This window comes from Cryptomeria japonica, chromosome 1 (genome assembly GCF_030272615.1).
Source record: "Cryptomeria japonica chromosome 1, Sugi_1.0, whole genome shotgun sequence".
Taxonomy (NCBI): Eukaryota; Viridiplantae; Streptophyta; class Pinopsida; order Cupressales; family Cupressaceae; genus Cryptomeria; species Cryptomeria japonica.
The window spans coordinates 255,150,342-255,160,902 of NC_081405.1; positions in this window are offsets into that span (position 1 = coordinate 255,150,342).

A 10,561-nucleotide genomic window follows, 5' to 3' on the forward strand; every position below is an offset into this window, starting at 1 on the left:
TTTGTTGTTTAACCAATGAATTTTTAGAATAAAAAGGCAGATTTGAATTGAAATTTAAAATAAAAACTAGATCTGAAACAAACAATTAAAATTTTGTACCTCACAAGCTTAATGTTCACAAAATGAAAAAAAAGGGTTTCGCTGCAATTAACATCTAAAATTTGCAAATATATCAAACTTGGAAACGAATTTTTGAAATTCAAATTGCACTTAATTGGATCTAATAATGAGAATTCATAATTAATTTGTAATACATTGGGTTCACCAAAATGTAAAGTGGAAAATTGGATCCTAGTGACTCGCCACCTAGGAGAGAGAAAGGAAGCCACTAGGATGATATTCGCTTGAAAGAACTTTATATTCAAAAGAGGGGCTTGAATTCACTAGATCCGAATCCAACAGAAACAAAGGATGTGAATTCCAAGTGGATTGCAAGCGTTGAAGTGTGATTTACCCTCTTTTGTAAATGAGAAAGTTGACTTGTTGACTATGTAGAAAAGAGAGATAAAATGAGTGAAATTAGGAGCTACCGGTTTGGGATCGCACTGTAACTTTGGATCTGAGATATTGAGACTGATATGGATCTTCCTTTTGAATTTGAGGAAAAATTGTTGGGACTGTGTTGAAAGTGTCCATGGTCCTTTGAAAAATCCGCAAAACGAAAAGGGTTTTTTCGCCTCTGTAAATGAAGTCCAGATCTTAAAATACAATTGTGTACCTATAGCCTACACATAGAAAAGAAAGAAAGAGGGGTTGTGGATAGGGGTTTGCCTCAGTCAAACCCTAGTTGAGGAATCATTCTTGAAAGAAAGTAATTGCAAATGTTTGAATGTAAACAATGGAAATGTATACCTTGTAGATCTGCAATTTGTTGATGATGGTTTCTTTGCTTCTTGAATGTAATCACGAATGTTGTATGAAATGGCATGTAACATGACAAAACCCAAATTTCAAATATGGAAATGGCGGAGCGGCAAGGAGAACGGCAAGTGGGAATCCCAAATTTCAAATCAGGGAATGGCAGATTCCTTGGGGAAGGCAGTCTTTCTGGGGGTGGAACTAGCAATCAGATAGGATTTCAGGCATCCCAAGGTACAAAAGAGGACAAGGAGACAGTCAAATCAGTGGAAGACAAATATTCCAAAACCAGGGACCCACATGATAGAGGTAAGGGAAAAAAATGGTCTTCTCTTTTTGGAGTGAAGCCGCTGGTTAAAACAGGGCTTTTGGAAGTTAAAAATATTTCTAATTGAGTCACAAGGGTGGTTACTATTTCTACTCTAGATAAGTTGGTAGATCTTACTGTCTCTGGTTTAGCCATGACATTAGTTGGTCGATTCTCTAGTTTTAGGTGTAACATTGACGTTGTTAGGAATTTTATAAGGAGGAAATGGGTTCTCAAGGGTCAAGTGGATGTGGCGGCGTTGCCTAGGGGTTTTTTTCCCTTTTCTTTTAACTCTGAAGAAAATATGAATAAGGCTCTTTGTGAAGGTCCATGGATGTTCGACAAGTCAACTTTGGCTCTACAAAAATGGGCTCCAAACCTTCCTCTCGATGAGTCATTTTTTGTGTCAGCGCCTGTGTGGACTCACCTCCCGGGCCTTCCACTGGAATTCTGGAATGAGGAAGTCTTGAAGGGGATAGCGAGTTATTTTGGAGAACTTCTCTCGATTGACCCAATGACTGCAGCTAAATCAAGGTTTGTTTTTGCTCACATCTGTGTAAATATTAATCAAATGATGGACATTCCCCAATCTATTGAGATTATATCTAAATTAGGGAAATGGACCCAAGCGATTGAATATGAATCGCTCCCGTTTTCTTGCTTTCATTGCAAAAAATTGAGCCATTGGACAAAATCTTGTCCCCTTAAGAAGGGTAAGAACATAAAGAATGATAGTAGTGCGAAGAAAAAATGGCAAACGAAAGAAACAAAAGGAGACCCACCAGTGGAGTGTGATCCAGATAAGGAAGTGATTGAGCTAGAAAAGGAGGTGAAGAAAGATGTGAATAGTAATAATGAAAATCTTGCTTGTGTCTGTTCTAATAATCAAATAGAAAGTACTAAAGAAGATGAGCAAAGAACAAAGGTTAATAATAAAAATGATCCAGAGGACCAGGAGGTAGGGCTAGTCAGTTAGGAGAATGTAGAGGAGAGTCCCAATGATGATGTGTCTACATCATCTCATACAAAAGCAATTGAGGAAGACTTCAATGAAGTGCAAGATTTTAACCTTTCTGATCTTAAGCCTCTATTGATTTTAACCAATGGAAGCCCAAAGACGTTTCAATGCAAAACCCCATCACATAGTGTGGAAATGGAAGTCCTGGAAGGAAATCTTAGGATTCTGGGTACAAAAGAAGGAAAATCAAATAAGGAGGGACCCAATGGAGGTATCACAACTAGAAGAAAGAATAAGAAAAAGGCAGATGTTGGAAACCAAAACAAAAAGTAGGGGAGACCTTCTCTAAAACATCAGAGGGAACAATAAAGTTTGAAGAACCGTTCTACTGGAACAATGAGTTCCATCAAGTTAGCCCTATCCCTGGTTAAAGTATGAAGATAATTTATTGGAATATAAGATGGTTGAATGCCCCTCATAAGCAACATGTGTTACGTAATATTATAAGAGATCATAAACTGGATGTGGTCCTTGTTGAGGAAACTAAGATGTGTAAGGATAAAGTGGAAAGGATTAGAATTTTTAAAAATAATGGAGTTATAGGATCTAGTTCAGAGGGAGCCTTTGGAGGATCAGTGATCTTTTGGAACCAAAAAAATATTAAAGGCAAGGAAATTATTTCTGAATTTAATAGGAACTCTATGTAGCTTAAGCATATCAAGGATAACTTTGTTTGGATTTTAACCAATGTCTATGCACCTAATACCAAAACTGGGAGAGCTAAATATTGGAGAAGCCTTGCTGAAGACAGACTTAACTTTGTTGATAAAAGCTGGATAATAATGGGAGATTTCAATACTCCGCTAAAAGAGGAAGAGAAGATGAGAGGCCTTCCCTTGCAGCTTGATGGTAAACAAGATCTTATGGATTTCATTAATGATCAAGCTCTTATGGATGTGGATCTCCAAGGGATTAACTATACCTAGACTAATAAAAGAACTAGAGCTGATCTTATTCAAGTTAAGTTAGACAGAACCTTAATTTCTCTTGAGTGGTTATCAAAGTATAGTTTTTCTTTGGCATCTATTATCAAGATTGGCTCTAATCATTACCCTATTTCTTTAACTACCAATTCTTTTTTTGTTGAATGAAATTTCCCTTTTAGATTTAAAAAAGTGTGGTTATCCCATCCTTCTTTGGAAGCTTGTGTTGTAGATTGGTGGAGTTCTGAGGTTGAGGGAACAAATCTTTTTAGAATAGCTAAAAAGCTCAATATTATAAAGGCTAAAATCAAAATTTGGAACAAAGAGATCTTTGGGGATATCTTCAAGAGTAAAATTCAAATTAAAACTGAAATAAAAAAAGTTCAAGATAAAATCCAAGCGGATGGGCTTTCTGAAGAGTTGGGTGTGTGGAAAATGGTCTGTTGTCTAAATACCACACCATTATTTCTAATGAAGAGACTTTCTGGAGACAAAGATCAAGAGCCTTATACTTGAAGGAAGGTGATAAAAATACCCTGTTTTTTCACTTAACTACTCTTAAGCACAAGGCGGTTAATGGGATATTCAGGTTATCTTGTAATAGAGGGATTTTAACGGAGGATAATGATATAAGAAAGGAAACTCTAGACTATTTTAGCACCCTTCTGGGAGAAGTGGATAACCTAGATGCCAATAACCAAAACCTCATGTTGCAAGCTATTCCTTCTACCTTGATTGAGGAAGACAATAAACATTTGTCCCGAATTCCTTCTAGTTAGGAAATAAAAAAGCCCGTGTTCTCTTTTCAAGGAGATAAGTCTCCTGGATTGGATGGTTTCCATATGTTCTTTTTCCAATCCTTTTCGCATATTGTGGAGACTGATATCTATAAAGGAGTTAAACAATTCTTTGGTTCTAGAAGGCTTTTAAAAGAACTTAATGCGACCTTCATTGTCCTAATTCTGAAGATCTATGGAGCTAATTCTCTTAATAAGTTTAGACCTATTAGTCTTTGCAACTCTGTTTACAAGATTTTGTCTAAGGTTCTTACCTCTAGATTGTTGGATATTCTTCCCAGAATTATCTCTACCCAACAAAATGGTTTTTTCCCCAGTAGATAGATTCTGGATTCCATTATTTCAGTTCATGAAAATTTTAATTCTCTAACGGCGGCTAATAATCAAGGTTTTTTTCTTAAACTAGATATGGCTAAAGCTTATGATAGAGTGAATTGGCAGTTTCTCTTAAGGATTATGAAAGCCTTTGGATTTTTAGAAAAAGTTATCCAACTTTGCTCTCAATTGATGGAAACTTCCTCTTCTGTTGTTATTGTCAATGGATCCCCCTCAAGTTTCTTTAAAAGCTCTAGAGGTCTTAGACAGGGGGATCCCATCTCCCCAATATTGTTTACTATCTTAGCTGAAATTTTGGGTAGAATTTTTTTTAAAAATCTGGAAGAAGGCAATCTTAAAGGTCTGAAACCTTCTTCCTCCAATTTAACTTGTACTCATGAACAATTTGTTGATGACTCTATCACTATGGGGGAAGCTACCATTAGGGAAGCTAAAAATATGAAGAATGTTATGAATAATTATGAATCTACTTCCAGTCAAAAAATTAATTGAGATAAGAGCTCTTTGTTCTTTATCAACACCCCTATTCAAAGACAATTAAGGATCGAAAGAATTCTTGGTTGTAAAATAGCTGAGCTTCCCTCTACTTATTTGGGGCTTCCCCTTTGTATTAAGACTACGGATAATTTTTGGATTAAGTTGGTTGACAGATTCAACTCCAAATTGGCTGGTTGGAAAGGGGCAGTCCTTAGTCAAGTAGGCAAGGTTACGTTGCTCAAAGCCACTCTCCAAAACTTGCTTGTTTATGCCCTCAGTTTGTTTAAAATCCTTAGAAAGTTTGCAGAAGCAATTGAAAGAATCCAGAAAAAGTTTCTTTGGTCAGGATTTGAAGTCAAGAATAGAATTCCCCTTGTTGCCTGGAATAAAATCTGCTCTCCTAAGGCCTCTGGGGGGGTTGGGTTTAAGGAATATAAGCTCGATGAATAATGCCTTATTAGCTAAACAAATTTGGAGAATGAAAAGGGAGGAAAGAGAGTGGAATTTAATCTGCAGAAATAAATATCTCCACATGCAACCTTATGAGGAAGAATTTTTAGATAAATCTTTTATTGTTGAAGGTTCTGCAATTTGGAATGCAGTTCAATCGGCCAAAAGTTGGCCTGTAGTTGGAAGAATGTGGAATCTGGGGAATGGTAGAAGTATAAGATTTTGGGAAGACAGATGGATTATGGATAAACCCCTGGAGGAAATTCCAATCCTTTATGATTGGAAAGATTGGTTCAAAAGCAGGTATGGGGGTTTGGTCAGAGATTACTGGAGAAATGGGAAATGGATTGATTTTAGCCAGTAGTGTTCGGGGTTAAATTTTCTTGAGATTGTGCTTTCTTCTAAAATTCTAAGAGACAACAAAGAGGATAGGTTGATATGGAGAGAAACCCTGGATGGGAAGTATTCTATGTCCTCGGCTATGACAATCCAGAATAAAGTTGTGGAAGAAATTCCTATTTGGGCTAAAGTTTGGAATAAGAAGTTAGTTCCTAAAGTTAATATCTTTTTTTGGTTCTTTATCCAAAACAAGGTATTAACTCTAGACAACCTTCAAAAGCGAGGATTTTTTTTCCTAATAGGTGTTCTCTTTGCTACAGGGAAGAAGAGTCTACTTGCCATATTCTTCATTAGTGTACTTTCAGCTAGGAAATTTGGAAAATTATTTTAAGTAGGTGGAAGCTGAGTTGGGTTTTTCCGAACTCTCTTGGGGAATCTTGGCAGCAATGGCACTACCCTAATTCCAACCCAAAGATTGTGGAGCTTTGGAAACTTACCATCCCTAATGTTATCTAGAATATCTGGAAAGAGCGCAACAACAAGATTTTTAGGGATAAAAGTGCCAACCCTGAAGTGGTGGTGGATAAAATTTATAGGAGCATCTTTTAATGCATCAATGGTATTGATGATGGACCAGTTGCTAAAGAAGACTTCAATGACAGCTGGAACCTTTCCACTACCAAATCTAGTAAGGAGAAGGGTAGAGAAGGTCTTGCTTGGTGTTTTCCACCTCAAGGATGGATAAAGGCCAACTTTGATGGGGTTTCTAAGGGGAATCCGGGTAAAGCTAGTTATGGGGGCATTCGGTTGCTGGTCCTTTGGGGAGTCAAACTAGTCATTTCGCTGAATACTCTAATTATTGCTAAGAACCTAAATCATGATAAATTATGGCTTGAGGGAGACTCAATATAATTAAGTGTTTGAAGGGGGAAATCGAGCCATCGTGGTCCATTGAAAATATTATTTTGAAAGCTAGGGAAATTATTGCTAGTTTCAAAGAAATAATAATAGATCATGCCTTTAGAGAGAAAAATGTGGTGGCAGACTGTTTGGCAAACCTTAGCGTTAACTCTGAATCTCAAACAATTTGGCATGGGGAAGACATTAATATGAGTATTAAAGAGCTCCTTAGAAAGGATATATTTATGGGGAAAGAAGGACCACATAATCATGATAGTTGATATGAGTAATATATGCATTGACAGAAAGGTAATGATTATTTGGCAAAGTTGCAGAATCCCAATCAAATATAATATCACTTCGCACACTTTGTGGGTCATCTTTTTCAAAATCTTGAGAGACAATGGGAAGAAAGTTTTGAGTTTGCAGAAGAACAGAGGTGAAAGCTTGAAATTGAATATGGGAGGTGATTTAAGGAGGGAGGAATCAGACAACATGTTGAGATGAAGGATATGTCGAAAGTTTGGGCGAAGCTAGAAAAAGGATCCCTAACGAGTTTCATGGAGAAACTGGTTGATTACGACAAAGGTAGGGTTAATCTTGCAATCTCCAAAATTTCTGAAAATTGGAGTAATGGGTCCTTTAAAATCTATGGAGTAAGGTTCAAATTGGACATAGGCCTCATTGCGACTATGATAGGTATGCCCCACTCAGGGCTTAATTTTTTTAGAGATCTTAAGGTATCCAATAATGCGGTAAATCTTTTCTCGCGTAAGGAAAAGGAGAGGGCTAAAATCGAAAAAGCCACAGAGGGTTATTATGAAGCCTCCAATATCAAGAAAATTTGGGGCTGGGTTTTGAATGCCATAATGGAATATATAACTCTTGAGGGTCGCTTTTCTAAGGCCCACACTTATCACTTTGTGTTATTAAACCACTTCAGGCATGAGAAAAGGGTATCCCTGCCCTACTATCTCTTTAGGTCCCTTTCTCGGTCACTCAATAAACACAGCAAGAATCCCTCGAATCCGGTGCTCCATTATGGGCTCCTATTGCTCATTTATGAGCACTGTAAAATCCTTGCCATGCAGGAAAACAAGAGTTTATCCGCTTCTTCGAGGAAAGGTAAGAGAAAGCTGGAGGAAGGAGAACCCAGCAAGGAGGAGGCTACTTCTAGAAAAAAAAAAGAAAGAGTGCCACTGGGTTGAAAGCCCATGAGGATGAAAAGAATGAAACAGAGGAAACTGACAAATCAGAGGGTGAGGATGTTAGTGTAGAGGATGAAGAAGGTGATAACGAGTCCGACAATGATAGCCCAATTCATAGTGCTAGCTTAGGCAACGACAACCAACCTATGGTGGATTTGGAGGATAAGGATAATGAGGAAAAATATTTGAATTTTGAGAGGGAAAAGAAAAAGGAAACCAAGAAGGATATGGCTAAGGATAGTTTGAGCGAGGATAAGGAAAGCGTTGGAGAAGGGTTATTCCTAGATAACCTTAAAAAACTCACTGAGGCTAGATTGGGTTATGACACATGGACATATGAACTATTGAAGAACTTGGAAAAAAATGGGAAACAAATGGATGAGAAAAGGAAGGAAGATGACAGGAATCAGAAGCAATGGAAGCAGGAAATGGAGGAAAAAGTTAAAAAAATGGCAGCTTAGATTAACCAGCTAGAAGAAGGGAAAGTGGCAATGAAAAACCTGTTGGGTATTATCCCGAATATCTTGTTTGCAGTTACAAAGAACCTAGAGGATATTTCAAAGGTCCTCGATAACTATAGCTCTCCCAAACCGGTGGTGGACCTTGACATGGATGAAGATGCAATTGAGATTGGAAGTGGGGAAGCTACTCCTGGAGGAGCAGCAAAGAGAACTAGAGCAAGTGTAAAGAAAGTTCTTGTTGCTTCTGCTAAGGACATCCCTAATCTTAGGGATAATATCAAAGACCTGTATGGGATTAGCAGTAACTTGGCTAATGCCCTAAAAAATATAAATTAGTTCCTTTTGTCGGGTCTCACTAGTTTTTGCTAGTTTTTTGGGGCTTTTAGCTGGTTTTTTCTAGTTATTTTGCTGGTTTTCCTATGTTTGTTCTGTCTGGTTTCTTAATGCTTTTATCTTATAAGGTCATTTTGTAAAGGGTTTTGGGGCCCCTTCAAAACCTTCTTTTACTTTAATCAAAAACATGACAAAACCCTAACAAACACAAATGCTTGCAAATGAATAAAGAAGACACATGGAGAAGAAGACTTGATGGATGCTTGAAGACTTAAATGCTTGAACTTCGCCTATCATATATTTCGTGTATATTTCCTCCTCTATATATTCTATCCATACAAATGAGAAGACTAACTCCCTTTTATACATGCCTAAGATAATTAATTCATCTCACCAAAGGCCGACATTGGGGAGATTTGGAATCCCAAAATGCAGATAGGACCAGAGGGACCTATCTTGGGGCCACCCTAAGAGGAGGGGATAGGGGTGCTGTGCCCCTATCCTTGGGGGATAGGGGTTCCACACCTTTTTCCTAGGGTGGACAAGGGTGCCACACCCCTGTCTTGCCCTATCTCGGTTTCCGAACAAGGTCCTGAGGCCATCTCAGGGCTTAAAGAAGGAGAGGTTTGAGGTGAAAATGTAGATAGAAGTCCTAGTTGGGAAGCAAGATGTTGTTGCCAAGGTGAGGACCTCAAATATGGTTAAAATTGCTAGGGTCATAATTTTATGACACTACAAGAACAAAAAATGACATATCAAATGAAATTGAATAAAAAATAATGGTTGGTTAGCCTACCTCGTCTAATGGAAGGCCCTTATTGACTGACTACCTCAAGTTCTCCATCCTCATGGTCACATCCAATCATTGACTCGACATTTTCCCTCGGTAGACTTATCCTCTGCACTAAGAATGTGAATAAGAAAAATGAATATTACATTTGTCACTATTTAAAGGTAACTTTTGAAAACACTAATTTCTATGTTTTTCTTAATCTTTCATATCTTGAGCTAGGGGAGTCCAATTTTCCTATCATTTATTTCATTGGAATCATGATTCATTTCCCCATATTTTCAAACACTCATTAAATAGTTTTGATTTTATATGAAACCTCATTGAAATCATTTTTTATCACATACATTACACAATTCAAAGTGGTAAACATGATACCCTATTTCTACCTCCTAATTAGCAAGCAAAAACATGGGGGAATATAGATACCCTCAGATTTCATCAATCTTAGCAATCTTTCTAGGAGATTTTTTATTTAACTAACAAAGTAGTTTTGTATAATGTAGTTCCTAATGTTGTATCACAGATACTACTACACTGAGGGCTTCATTTGACACTTATGAAAATGTCCTTTTTACATGAATATTTACTTTTTTGTACTTTATCTTGCATATGCATGTAGTGGAATATGATAGCTAAAGTGGAGGCTAAACGTAGCATTACAAATTCTACACTTTATAGTAGGGTATCCAATTCCATGCTTAGTTAGCACTCATTTTAGTCATTGACTCATTATACTATGCATTATAGGAATTCCATATGTATTTAATTAATTAATTAAGTCTAATTTCTTTATTAATTTAATTGATATCACACTATATAAATTGGGCCCTCCATTCTAAGTGCGCCCTTTTATCATTTTATCCTAATTTATCCTTAATCTTACCCCAATTTCAATTTTTAAAATTTATTTTGCATATTTATACATCATGGTTTGAGCCACTAAGATGGAGCTTGTAGTAGAACCTTGTTATCTTTCATCCCTAAAAATTCAAGGTAAAATAGTCATGACTAGGTCAGCCCACACTTCCTAGTCCCACACTTTTTCCCTCAAATTTTGGGAGGATGATTTAGAAATCCTAACCAATTCAAATCCCATTCGGTGTGAAAAAATAAAAAAATAAAGTTAGTTTTTCATCAAATTCAATCTAATATTTTATATATAAGGAAATTCACTTCCTCATTTGTGATAATCTTTTTGGGGCATCTTTTGGATAGAAATAATAATACAATAGATGGTATCCTAATGAAGTGAAGGCACTACTTTAAAGGAAACTCAAATTTGCAAATCAATTAAAATTCTTCATCAATATTCACTCAACCATGGAAGCTTCAAGAGACAACGGAGGATGATATGGAATCAC